Source organism: Rhincodon typus, chromosome 20 (genome assembly GCF_021869965.1).
Source record: "Rhincodon typus isolate 14 chromosome 20, sRhiTyp1.1, whole genome shotgun sequence".
Classification (NCBI taxonomy): Eukaryota; Metazoa; Chordata; class Chondrichthyes; order Orectolobiformes; family Rhincodontidae; genus Rhincodon; species Rhincodon typus.
In genome coordinates, this window is record NC_063351.1 from 37,154,597 (window position 1) to 37,169,431 (window position 14,835).

The 14,835-nt window shown below is 40.2% G+C and overlaps 1 protein-coding gene across 1 annotated transcript in view; it reads left to right on the forward strand.

Moving 5' to 3' along the window:
- Positions 1–14,835, forward strand: part of LOC109911229 — a 205,032-nt gene that overhangs the window by 166,466 nt on the left and 23,731 nt on the right. The gene's annotated exons all lie outside the window — the stretch shown is intronic.

Consider the following 14,835-nt stretch of genomic DNA (forward strand, 5'->3'; position numbering starts at 1 on the left):
CCCCCATTCCATGTATTAATCTGGTAAACCTTCTCTGAACTTTCCCCAATGCAGTTACATTGTTCCTTGAATAAGGAGACTAATACTGTATGTCAAAGATTGTTGGTTTCCTGAGCTTAGGTCATCCCTCTGTATTGTGCAAATACCCTCGTTAACTTACAGAGCCACCCTTCCAACCTTGTCATTCAGATGTGTCCTGTACCCTTCAATGTTCAGGTCCAATCCATGTCAGATCCAATCCAGATCATATGTATTCATTTATTTCAAAAACTACTTGCATTCACACACAGAGAGTTTAGTTTTATCCTACTACACTCTGTAAATTCTAGTCTTATCTGCTGTTTGATGTTTCAGTTCATACACTCTATTCCTTCACGTCACAGTCTGTTCAGTGTTTCCTGTATTAATGCCTCTCTCTTTGGCTTGGGCTCCACTCTTTGATTTCCCAAGTTTGATCTCTTGCCCCCAATATTCAGTCAACACCGGCTCTGCTTCCCTAGCTATGAAGTAGGAACAAAGAGTCAGTAAAAAATAAGTGGTAAAATTCTGCAGGAGCAAAGAGACCTGGTGTATATGGGAGATAGATCATTGAGGATGACAGGACAGGTAGGGAGAACAGTTAATAAAACATACAGAGTGTTGTTCCTTATTAATGAGGCACAGAGTATAAAAACAAGGCAGTGATGATAACCCTGTATAAAATTATAAACAAATAAAGTACTGGTTTGCCTTCTGTTGTGTCCATTTCTGGCACTGCATGTTAGGAAGGATATGCACAAGAATGTTCCAGGGGTGGGGTTCTTCAGTAAAGTGAATAAATTGGAGGAGGTGGGGCTATTTTCAGAGAAGAGAAGATGGGGAGGAGATTTGAGAGTGGTGTTGATATGAAGACCAAGGGTCTAGGCCCGAAACGTCAGCCTCTCTGCTCCTATGATGCTGCTTGGCCTGCTGTGTTCATCCAGCCCTGCACCTTGTTGTCTCGGATTCTCCAGCATCTGCAGTTCCTACTATCTCCAATGTGGATGGTAGACTGAGACCAAGCCCTTGGTTAGTATGTGTGAATGGACTGAACACTAGCCCCACCTGCTTTCTTTCCTAGGTTGAATAAATATGCAGTATGTTGCCACACAAGAGCTGGCATATAGTGGAGGTGTTCAATTGATGTCTTGATGTGTCATACAACAAATTGTCCTCCCAGCCCCAAACAGATTACTTACTGATAAGCATGGCAGCAGGCTGACTATGTGTCTGTGCAAAAGAATATGTTAATATAGTAGTTTTAATAGAATATAGGCTCTTGCTGAAGCGCCAATGTGCTAACAGGCATGGCAAGGCAAAGGCAAGGCATGGATGCTGTGAGCATGCAGGTAGATGCTGAGTGAGCAAGTGCAGAGAGAGCAAACAAGCAGTGCTGTTATGCAGCCCAGTCCAATCCATGAGCTGGGCTCCCACCCCAGTGCACAAAGTATCCTTGCAGCAACCTTTCAGTGTTTGTTGCCAGTGCACCCTGCTGTGCTGGTCTCTGCTTCCCAAATGTGCTGCAAGTGGATCGGAGAATTATGAGGGGTTGCCAATTACCAGATGCTAATGCCTGTAAATGAGGTGTGCATGTGGCTGGTGCCCATGGATCAGGTCATGAGAGGGAACGTGGACGCTCTATGCAGCCAATGATGAGCTAAGGTTGCTAGGTACCCAATCAAACTTCCATGTCTAAAATTCTTGGTGTCTGTTTTGTTCATGGTGGGTGGTACTATAGGAAGCTGCATATTAATGAGATGAGTTGTGCACTGAATAAAGTTGTTAGCAAGCAATAATCCCCATTAATAGGCACTCGCTTCTGCCCAGTGAGAATCTCACCTCGTTGCCTGGAATTTAGCTAAAAGATGCTATAAGTTGTTTTTGATGTCAAGATAGGCCTTGCTAGATTCTAATACATTTCTCACTAAAGACCTCTAATTCAGGCCTCTGTAAGATTCTACCCAATGTACCTAATATATTTGGTTTTTGAAAAAAAATCTATTAAGAGGTCACTAAATAGGTTATATCACAAAGTTAGGATTGATGAGATTTGAGATGTAATACGGCAAGGATGAGGACTGATTAATGGGCAGAAAGCAGAGAGTGAGAATAAGTGGGGCATTTGATTGTTGGGAGACTGTAACCAATGTTGTATTGTACAGATCAGTACCTGAGCCTCGACTATTTACAATCTAAGTTAATGCCTTAGACGTGGGGAATGAGTGTAACGTGTCCAGGTTTGGTACTGATACAAAATTAGGAGGACAATTAAGTGGCAAGGTGGATGCAAAAGAGGCTTCAGAAGGACATAGGTTGAATGAGAAATGGAATCCAAGTGGTAAAGATATCAAATTCGTTAACAACAGTGATAAAAGCAGAACACTTTTTGAATAATAAAGGGGGAAATGTCTGCATTTCAGAAGGACCTGGGTGTTCTTGAACATCAGTCATATAAAGTCTGCATGCAGGCACAGCCAGCAATTACACAGACAAAACGTATGTTAGTTTTGTTAAAGGTCTGGGTGATTAAGGGTAAGGAAGTCTTAGTACAATCTTCATGAACAGTGGAGCAAGCTCCAAGTGGCCTATACTAGCTTCTATTTCTTAGCTTTTTACAAATTCAATTCCTCTACTTCCTAATTTGGTAAGGATCACCAAGGTGAATCTAGCCCAGTGTGTCTGAAATGTGGAAGCTTCTTTAGTGGTGAATGGTGCAGAATTACTAGAACATAGAACAGTACAGCACAGTACAGGCCCTTCGGCCCACGATGTGCCGAAATTTTACCCTAATCCTAAGGTCTATCTAACTTCCACCCCTACCTTATACTATCATCCATATGCCTATCTAATAGCTGCTTAAATGCCCTTAATGAGGCCAACTCCACTACCCTCTCCGGCAATGCATTCCACGCCCCGACCACTCTCTGAGTAGAGAACCTACCTCTGACGTCTCCCCTATATCTACCTCCACTCACTTTAAAACTATGCCCCCTCATAATAGCTACCTCCACCCTAGGAAAAAGTCTCTGGCTGTCCACTCTATCTATACCTGTGATCATTTTGTACACCTCTATCAAGTCACCTCTCATCCTTTGTCGTTCTAAAGAGAAAAGCCCTAGCTCTCTCAACCTTTCCTTGTAAGACCTTCCCTCCATTCCAGGCAACATCCTGGTAAATCTCCTCTGCACCTTTTCCAATGCTTGTACATCTTTCCTGTAATGAGGCAACCAGAACTGGACACAATACTCCAGATGTGGCCGAGCCAGGCTTTTGTAAAGCTGGAGCATAACTTCACAGCTCTTGAACTCAATCCCTCTATTAATGAAAGCTAAATAAGTTAAGAAAATTCAAAATATAATATATTATTGTACAATATTACTTCCTTTTACTGTTTGTTTTTATAAAAAGAGATCTAATTTTTATATTGCAAGTAATTTTATGTTTTAACTGTCAAAAGTCAGCACATCAATGAACTCTCGGAAAATTTGGTCTGGTGTTTTCTTTGGATGTTTAGTCAGCTACTTTTATATTGCACTAGTGGAAGAAAACTTTTGAACCCAAATATTGATTTTGGTTTTGACTGATACAATGTTTTTGTACTAACAAGCTTGGGCAATTTCAATTCCTGACGGTGAGGATAACATCCCATTGAATTTGACCAAAATTAATATTTGTACGGTATTGGCAAAATCTGAAGTTTAAAGGAAGTGCATTCTACATATGTAAGCCCAATGATTCTTTCTGTTTTGTTTTAATCTCTGTGTTGTTATTATAAAATAACTTGAATGCAAACCATTCTGATTGGGCTCTGAAAAGTATTTATTTAAACAGTGACACAAAAGCTCTTTTTGTTATTTTGATACATTGTGTATATTAGTGCAACACAAGGATCATGGGAATGTTCTTGAAATGTTCAACCCCAGAAGGCCATTACCAGTAATATTACAAGAGTTACACAGCCAGTTTATAGCACAGGTAGTAAACTGCATCCTTGAATTAATATATGGAGCTCACTTGCCATTTAGATTTAACATAGAAACAAAGAAGATAGAAGCAGGAACAGTCCATTCGACCCCTCACCCTGCCCCGCCACTCAATGTCATCATGGCTGATCATCAAGTTCAATCCCCTGATACCACCATCCCCCTATATCCCTTAATCTATTTAGCCACAAGAGCTATATTTACCTCCTGCTTGAAAAAACATGTGATATTTTGGCCTCAACCACCTTCTGTGGTAGTGAGTTCCACAGACTCACCATTCTCAGGGTGAAGAAATTTCTACTCATCTCAGTCCTAAAAGGTTTACCCCTTATCCTTAAGCTCTGATCCCTCATTCTGGACTCACCTACTATTGGGAACATCCTTCCTGCATCTAACCTATAAGGTCCTGTTAGACTTTTTAGGTTTCAATGAGATTCCCCCCTCATTCAAATAATAATTTGCCTTCCTATTTTTGCTACCAAAGTGGATAACCTCATATTTATCTACATAATACTGCATCAGTCATGCATTTGTTCACTCAGCCTGTCCAAATCACGCAGCAACATCTCTGCATCCTCCTCTAGTTCACCATTCCACCCACCTTTGTATCATCTGCAAATTTTGAGATGTTACATTTTGTTCCCTCATATAAATCATCCATATATATTATGAACAGCTGGGATCCTAGTACTGATTCCTGTGGTACCTCATTAGTCATTGCCTACCAATCAGAAAATGTTTAGAGTGTGAAATGTTCACAAATATGATGCAGAATAATATTAATAGTTTGTTGTGTCCATGTTGTTTCCATGATTTTAATGGGAAGTATTAGGAGTGTGGAAAATGCTTGAATGTTGTGTTTTGATGACAGCAACAGTGGACCCAAACTTAAGACCATGATTTGTTATTAAGTGTGTTTAAAACGTGGGAGATGACTTTTGTTTCATACCAGAGATTCGCTAATGTGCAATTGTACTGAAAAATGTTAGCCATACATGAAGTAGCTCATAACCAACTGAGAGATATACCTACAATGAAGGTGCCATTTATGAATCAGTCTGAGGATTTCCATTTCACTCCCACAGTTCACTACAACCATGTAGTATTGAAAAGTATATACTTAGAAAATGGGCCAAATCTTGATGAAGCACCGTGTCTCACAGCATACCTTTCAGTTGGAATAACCAGCACCCTTTAACTCGAATATAATTTGTGGCATACGTAACTGCAAGTGTGAGCTGATAATTCTAAGAACAGGACAATTGGGCTTCTGGAATTATAGCACACAATAGGACCAACAATATATCTCCTTACCAAAGAGATATAAAGAACCAGAGATGTAGCATAAATTAGAGTCAAATAAGGTACAAGAAAGAGGAGTAAATAAATGGAAGGAAAATTTTAAATGAAAGAGAGAAAAAAGCTACAGAAGAGATGAAAGAAAATTATGAGACTGCTTGGCATTGCATTAACAACAGGTGAAAAGGACACTCAGCACACCTCTGCCATACCATGCTAACTCAACATTTTGACAATTATGCAGTTCTTGGTTGAGGAATTTCCCTGTCTGGCTGATGCTCCTTAAGTAAAATTGAGAAAAATGAATCTTTTCATAAGGACGTTCCTATTCTTAAAAATGCCAACATTTTGACAGTTGAGACAAATTCTACCACAGCATCTGAGACAATCCATAATGTTCTAAACCAAACACATTTTAAATAAAACAATCCATAATGTTCTAAAAAAAGAGTTAATTCACCTTATCTCAAATGTTAACAAATCCTTCAACAATTCGACGACCATGATCCATGTCTTTCACAAAGATTTAATCAGTTCTTTATCCATACCCACTCTGTGTACCAAGTTTCATGAAAATCCATCCATTAACTTTTGGAATATCTAGTTTGCAGACGAACAACCTAACAAGTAGGAGCACAAACTTCACCTTTGCCCATCTTTGGTGAAGGGGTAATTATCACATTGCTGCAAGAATGTGTTTGCTGCTAAGAATGACGGCCAAGTTTCTGTCATAGTTTTGTAGGAAGATCCAACAAAAGTTCTCAAAAACATGGGTGAGACTAATAGCAATTTGTTGGTTGTTTGAGACTAATGGCAAAACAGCAGTAATTGACCAGCAAATTCTTAAGATTTTCAACTCATTGTGGCACTTTTGCTCACTTATTGACTGATTTGCACATTAGTAAGGATCTACTTCATAAATGAGCTATTGTAGTTTACAGGATGATTTAACTCAATGAGTTTCACAAGTATGGTATTGATCAAATATTTTGTTACACATTGCTTTGAAAGTTGATAATTACATTACACAGAAAGAGTTAAAGCCATTAAAGGTATAATCTAAAACAAATAATCATATCATATAAATACCATGTGGATGTCTACATTTTAATCTTTGTTAGCACTAGATGTGGGTCAGTTCTGTATTTTACAGGGATAGCTTATTCTTTTATAACATTGTGCATATACAGTGGTATCAATTATAAATGTGTTGACTTGTTTTTGTTGTATACGTTGTGTCATTTGTTAATTGCTTCCCTTGGCATGATTTTGTAATAGTCTTTGTATTTGGAGTGAGAACGAGAACCAATGAGGCAATAAGATACTGGTATTGTGAACTTATAGAGGTACAAATTCTTCTGCTTTAGACATCTTATTTCAAAGAGGATTGTAAGGTGTATTTCTGTCAGTGGGAGGCTGCAGAACTTCATATGAAACTTTGTATGTGGAACCCTTTAATACTGGACACATTTTACATAAGGACAGCAGGATTATACCACCATGAGATTGGCAGTAGGTTTGTGGTTATACCTTCAGTGATTTCTGTATGATATGTATAAAATATAGAAAATCAGAATATTTGTGCTCATATATTACTTTAAAAAATGTGTGCACCAATGGCAAAGTTTACAAAGTAATGGGGAGCATTGCCCCACCCCTGTCACCATTATCATTATCCTGTGCATACTCAGCCTCCTCTTGTTTAGCATGGTGTTCATAAAAAGAAAACTGCCTCCCATTAATAGGGCTCAAATTGTAAATTGTACAAACTGCACCATTTGGCAAAAATGATTGACAGTTGGCATGGTCACTTCTGAACATTTCACCATAATTCACCACATACTGACAGCACACAGTTGGTGGATGGGATGTTAGGTCCTATATTGAGGTACATTTGAAGGTTGGTGCATTTAATTGATTAGGAGGGTAGCAGATGGGTACAATGCCACCTTCCTGCCTCTGCCCTGATTAACTCTGGGGTGGAAAGCTCTTGGACAGTTTTTTCCACCATGTTGTCAAATAAAGCTCACTTAAGGACCTCATCCTGCTGCTGTAGATGCTCAGTGAGAGGTAGCAGAGTTGATACATGGGAAATCCAAAATGCAAAGTCTGTCAGAGTTGGTACTTGGCACTTAATTGGGCAGGCCTTCCATACAGGAGGTGGTAGGGAATCTCGCTGGCTCTCCAATGTGCAAGAGCTCCCCACCACCCACTTCACCCACATTGATTCAGCCCATCAGGCATTTAATGTGCTAACTATCATGATGGTACAACTTTATGCAGTAAAATCGCAGAAATGTTGAACATAAAAGAGCAACATTATAGGAAAATAATAAACACATTCTGAATAGTAACAAACAGTGGACTCTCATTTTGGAACTGTATTTGTGTTTTTTTATTGCTTGGTATAAATTTGTTCTGAAGGCTTACTCAATGCCATTTTAATGGGTTCAAATTAAGCAAACCCATAAAAGTGAAAGATACTGATGACAGAAAAAGAAAACATGCAGTGAAAAATGCAACAAGTCAATTTGTTTACTGTAATTTTTATCAGAGCTGTGAAGCTTTTGCTCCAAAGCTAATGGCATGAAATGCAATTTAATTATGTAAATAGACACTGTGATGAAGGCTCAGAATATATCATTATTATTTAGAAACATAAGTTCTAAGTTAGAGAAAAATGATATTTAATTTTCAGTTGTGTAAAGGTCTGATTTTGTTTAGAAACTTTAGAAAGTAGTTTTGAACATTTCCAACAAATCATGTTATTTTAGCTAAATAAATGGCAAGCCCTCTCCCCTCTCCCCTCCAACCACCCCCTGCACCACACGCACATAATACATATTATCCTCAGGAGATAATTGCCAAGGTGTTTGTTGACTTGCAGTTTCCAACCCAGAGAGACAGTGATGGAGAATCAGGTTAATTCGATGAGGAAGGTTTAAAGCAGCAGACTGCTGTTAGTCTAGTGGTTTTAAAGGCATTCAGTGCAAGGCTGGGAGAAGTCCTGACTTGCTTCAAAGAAAATTCCAGAAAAAGAGGCTGTGGTGATGTTAGAAAGGAGGACATCATACAATTGGGTTAACACATGAGTTTACCATGTCTGGTAGTAGTAGGAAATTCAGTTAGCAGCTTGTTTAAAGATCTTGGGGAGAGACATTAATTGAAGAGAATAGCACTGAGCACAGAACGTGGCTGAGAAGGAAACTGAGTATAACCAAGCCCACTGAACAAGCTGTTTTATTGTGGAGACAGATGGCCCTTCACTGAGGTTTGAGTGATTAGAAGAATATTAATGAGTAGAAGAATTGAATTTTTCTTTCTGAGATTTGTAATGAGTTTATTCCAATAGTTCTTGTTGAATGTAATTTGGTTGGTGTTTTTATTCCTTTTGTGTCAACTTTTATGTTCTTTTGTTAAAAGTGCATTAGCAGCCTCCTGTGAATATGTTCAGAGGAAATAAAAAGGATAACAAAACTTAAGATCTATTAAACCATGTCTCACTATAGGATCTGTGGGATTTGCTAGTATAACTGTAACTGTGAGTGTGAGGTCCAGTGCAACATCTCATCCTGCACTCGCTTCATCTTTTGAGCGCGTTGACATTTTGGGGTTATTGCTGGCGGGGGTGAAAGTTTCGGTGGACAGCCTTGTCAATGGCTCTTCCAGAATGCTGTCTTCTTCTGGGGTTGAGGAGGTCTCCTGCGGAGGAGATGGCTGTCTCTCGGCTGATGTGCTCAGCTCGCAGGCTGTAGCCTGAAGACACAAATGTCAGGGCCATTGGTTAAAGGCAGCGCCTGATGCAGCACACTGACTGCCTGTCACATGTCAGCATTTCAGGGCAAAGTTGGTTCCTGGCACTTGTCTCTGAGTCCCAGTTCCGTGTCCTCTCCAAACAGGGTGAGTATCCTCACCTCATATAGGTTAAGTATTCTGACATCCAGAACTATCAACAGTTCATCTTCACTCTGCCCTGTTGTGGAATGTCTTCTCCTGTAATATCTTAAAGGGGGTGAATGGGTTAGGCATTAGCGGATGGCACAGCTGTTAGTATGGAGGAAAGGTGTTGAAGTGTTCTGAGGGAGTGAGGAGACAGTGCAGAGGTGATGTAGATTTAGTGGTGAGGGAGGACAGAGGATAAGGGGAGTGAGTGAGGAAAGGTGTTGCATGACACAGTGGGGTGCGAGAGCAGAAGCCTTGGTGGGAGGTGGAGGAAAATCAATTTTAGTTTTAAATTCTGTGAATAAAGTAAGAAAGTTAAATAGTGAGCTAAAGAAAACATTTGCAATAAATCATATGATTTTAGCTAAATGACTCAGATTCTTGTCAGGGACATAGGCACAAAGATGTTTGCTGACTTGAGTGTCATAACCTAGGAGGAGAGAGAGAGGGAAAGTCTTGGTGGAGGGGGTGGGTTGTAGTGCTTAGAAACAGATTAATTCAAAGAGAAAAGTTTCCTACAGCAGCAGAGGTGCTATTAGTTTAAAACAATATCCAAAACATTCAGGATAGGGTTGAAGAGAATTGCTTTGAAGAAAATTTCAGAAGCAGAGGCTGTGGGGGTGTCAGCAAAGAAGACATTCTATGAGGCAGTCGAAGACGTGTTTAAGGAATCCATGTTCAATAGTAATAGTGAAGTGAGTCAGCAGCTGATGTGAAGGTCTTGAGGAGAGACATTAATGGAAAAGATTAGAATTCAGTAAATCCACAGAGCCTTGCTGAATAGGAAACAACTTTGTTCCCTGAACAAGGATCTTTTGCTTAGAAATAGGGGTGATCTTTCACTGAGGTTTAAGTGTCTGTAAGGTTATTGTTGGGGTTTGGATTGAAGGATTGAATCTTTTTTTCCTATATTTAAAATGTGTTCATTCCAATAGTTTGTTGTGTAGTACCATTCGTGTTTTCTCCCTTTTGAGTAGTATTCCTTTAAAAGTACATTGGCAGCCTCTTGTGAATATGCACAATGTTCGAACTCCACGGTAAATGAGAAAAAACAAAACTAGCACTCTCATTCTGGGGTCTAACTTATCCAACATAATTGTCAGCTGGGAACATAACAACACAATGGGCTGAATCTTATAGGGCCCTAAACAACATGGGCTATGGCAAGAAATCGTAAGAGGATTGCATGAGATATCCAGCCAGGCCTCTCTCAAAGTGAGGAGCAACTAGTTGTATTTTCCAACTATATGCCAGACCTCAAGATGGGATTCTTGCAAGGCAGCAGTGAGATCCCTGTTAATGGGGATATTACTTGTTATCAGCTTCACTAATTGCACCTCTCACATCATTAATACGTATCCGATTGCCCATGAATTCCTGACATGAAAGTCAGACTGGGCACTTAGCCTGCGTTTGCTTCTCTGGACTGCCATCTTGGACACATGGCAACAATATCTCAGGGCATGCTCCAGGGCACTTACTGACTTACCAGCCATTCACATACTCTGGCATCTGACACCTGCCAGCCTCTCAAGCCTCTCAGGGACCTCTCCAATCCACTTGCAGAATGCTTCTGCATTTTAAAACTGCACTTTGAGGTGCACTGGCAACTAGTTTTGAAATGCTGCTACAAGGACACTTTGCACACAGGGACAGACATCCAGCTCAGAAATATCAGCGGGCTGCTATCTTAGCAGTCACTACCTTGAGCCTACCTGGATACTCACAGCATCTTTGATTTGCTTTGCCTTGCCTTGCCTTTATGTGCTTTGCACCTCCAGCCAGAGCTACTAGATTCACAGTGCTTATGTCTTGCCTTGCCATTTAACACAGGCACAAAGCCAAGAAACACATCAGTAGTCCTCAGTCAAACCAAGGGATACTGCCGTTAGTCAGGGGTCCTGGCACAATAAGTCAAGGACAGCCTCTGATATCTGTCCAGAGCCTTGGGCATGGTGGGTCAATGACTTTGGGGGGATCAGGGTCAGAATCCTCTGCTCATAGTAGGTGACAAATCAAATGTCAGGCAGCCCACCTACCATTTTAGCTCTATGTGCCCTACTGTGGGCTGTTTTCTCCTGCAATGAGAGAAAGGGAGGGATTGAAACAGATAAAAGTACTTTGGGAGAAAGGTGATGAGCTTTTCTGAGCAAGTGAGTAGATCGTGCAGAGCCATGCAGAATTAGGAGGATAGGGTTTGGAACGGGTGAGATCGAGTGAGGGAAGATGTTACATGTAATAGTGACAGGGATAGAGCATGACCCTTGCTGGGAGTTGGGTGAATGAGTATGAGGTAATAGAGAAAATATGGTGCCATTTACCTTGGTCAAGCGGAGAAGATCATTGGTATTGTTCCATCACTGATGTGCATTCTTCCAGACAGCTGAGACCACAGTGGTACCCTCAAACCAAGCTGGCTGGTTCAGATAGCATGACCTCCTCTGCCAGTCCTGGGGCAATAGATTTCTCCGCAACACCTTGTCTACCATCAACTCCAGGTACTTGTCTGTAAAGCAGGGCTCCAAATTGCCCTTATCTGCCACATCTGTGCAAATGTGACAAACTGTGTAGGGCAACTCCAGGCTGACAATGTTTGTCCAAGTGCACAACAGCCTTTTAAAGATGGCACAGACACCAGGGATGCCAGTTTATTCCTGACTATCCCAGCAATGGCAAGTTCTTCCTGGTATGGCAAGTGATAGAATTGGGCTAGCATTGGGCTTGGGGTGCAGAGAAGGTTGTTAAGGAAGTGAGTTTTGGGCAGTAGCATAAGAAAACCTTGTAGGATTCAGGGAGAGAAACCCTTCATGAAATTCACTGTAATTGACACTTAGCCAAAAAGGTAAGATTCAGCCCAAAGTTTGATTTGATGTTTTGGCTGACTGATAGGTGGAATGGATGAGTGTCTGTCTACTTTGGTGGCTCAGAAGTTTCAACTATGCCTCATTTGTATCTGACTTGTGAGATGAGGACGATGAAGCAGCTCATTACATGTTTTCCTAATCTAGGATGACAGTGGCAGCTTGCAACTTGTCCTTTGCGTCAGCAGCAAGGCAGGGCCTCAGTATTTTTGTACATCTTTGCTTGTTCTGCTTCCACAAAAAATGCTAGTGTAATAAAATGTTTGTGGACATCTTTTAATTAACAGCACTGTACACATGGTGAAATATGAATTTTAACGTGTGTGTTAATGAAAATTGCAATTAATTTCCTAACTACTTATAAGAATTCTTATTTGTATGGACAAATGGTCTACCACCTATTTCATCCAATTAATATAAAATTCTTAAATTTGAATGCAGCACTTTGACCACATAAGAGCATATTGCTGTAGTTTTCTTTAATTAGCATATTGCTGTAGTTTTCTTTAATTAATCGTCCAAGGAAATGTTAATTGAATATATTAACTACCTATTCTCTACTCCATCTTAAATTTCATCATCATTATGATTCGTAATGTTCTCACTTCTTCCCTGCTTCTCCAAAAAAATCCTGGCAATGATGCATGCGCCATAAGACCATAAAAAATAGGAATAGGAATAGGCCATTTGACCTCTCAAGCGTGCTCTGACATTCAGTAGGATTATGACTGATTCCTCAAGTCCACTTTCTTGCCCTTTCCCTGTAACCCTTAATACCCCGACTGGTCAAGAATCTATCTACTTCAGTTTTAAGTATACGCAAGGGCACTTTTCCCCCACAGCTCCCCTTGGCAAGGGGTTTCAAAGACTCTGAACCTTCTGAAAGAAGAAATTCCTCCCCTTCTTTGGGACCCCTTAATTCTGAGACTATGGTCTCTGGTCCTAGACTCTCAAGCAATGGGAGTTGTTGGTTAAGGGTTCCTCATTAAAAAAAACATTGGGAAAATGAGTGGGAGGGTGGGGGTCCCACATGAAGCCATGCTCTTGCCCTTGTTGTCAATCCCAACCTTACTCTCCCTCCTTGCAAATCTCATCACATCCCACTCAGTTTCCGGAGCATCCATTGTCAATCTTCTGTGTAGGCGGCAGTGAAATACTAGCAGTGGCTACCACTCTTGGTAGTCCAGGTGTTGCTGTTACTGCAGGGCCTGCAGCTCTCATGGTAGGACTTCTACCCCACAGGGGCCTTAATTCAATCAGAGACTGACTAGGTAAGTGCCTGATTGCCTTAGGTCCCCAAAACTGGTTCTCCAAAACGGTGGATGGAACCCATGTCACTGCCACAAAGTTTGCCTGCTATTTGGTCCTGAAATACAAAATCAGATTATTGGGTCAGTCTTACATTGCTGTTTGTAAGACCTTGCTGCATGGAAGTTGCTTGCCATGTTTCCCTCATTCTGACAGTAATGACATCTCAAAAGTACTTCACTAACTATAAAGCAATCGGGGCATCATGTGGTTATGAAAGGTGCCATATAAATGCAAATGCATCTGTCTCTGTGGCCTCAGCACAAATATATGCGCAATATAAAATTGAAAGGAAATAAAAATTGCTTTAAAAATATTGTCATTTGGATCATATTAGTAATTTATTAGAAACACATATTGACTTTTTAAGTCTTTAAAATTACAGACAATGGGTAGCCCAATATCTTATTAGCTACCAGTCATTCTTTAAATGGTGGCTGATAATGAATTATGAAAGAATAATTTGCAAAATCCTGGGACTTTTATTAATTCATGAAAGGAAATTGGTCTAAAAGTGATGTTTAAATTGAGTTAAACCTTAATAAAGACTACAAGAGTTTCAGCAGTGTGCTTTGATATTGTAATCCCAGGCACAGATGCTAAATTTTGCTTACCTGAAACTCATTATTAATTAATTCTCTTTTAATATAGGTTGGATTTACTCATTTGGAAAAAGTAGAATTATCCCTATTGATGTCGATCTATAATGCAAGTGGTTTGAATTTCACCAACCAGAGAGTTTAATCTTGCAGTTTGTGCAAAGCTAATCAAATCTTCGATAACAGATGCAAAGATCCCAGTGTCAGTCCGCATGTTTGGATCTTTACTCTAATCAAATTACGTAGACGCTTGATAAGTCAACACTGATCATCATGCTGGTGGAAATTTAGATTACTCCGGTCCTCCCATTCCCATTGTTTTAATAACAACTGTGCTCTATGTTTTCACACATTAAAGCAGAAATTGTGATGATACCTGAATAATTAAAGAGTTGTCTATGGTGCTGTGTGAATCTGATCAATGTCACTGGCAAAGAAACGTGACCACAGCTGTGCTTTAAAAGTGCTCCCTGCTATGTTTTTGCTGTGTGCTGGAAAAACAATACTTACTCTGTTCACTTTACTCTTTTCTGACCTTGCTGCAGGCAGCAGTGTCACCAGCTGCACTGGTTAACGTGGTCACCTTTTAGATTTTTTTTAAAATGGCTTGACAGGGGATGAAACACATTTCATATAAACTTGAATTTCCCGCAGGTGTAACAGTCACTGTTTGTGTGCCTTGTACTGTTCGTTTAGTTAGCTTCCCAAGCAATTTGACTTACTCAGTTTGGCGTCTAAGACCTTCTGCTGGCTGCTTGATTCAGTACCCTGTCCCCTCCATCCATTTTCCTTCATTTCATTGACTTTTTCATGCAGTCATTTAAA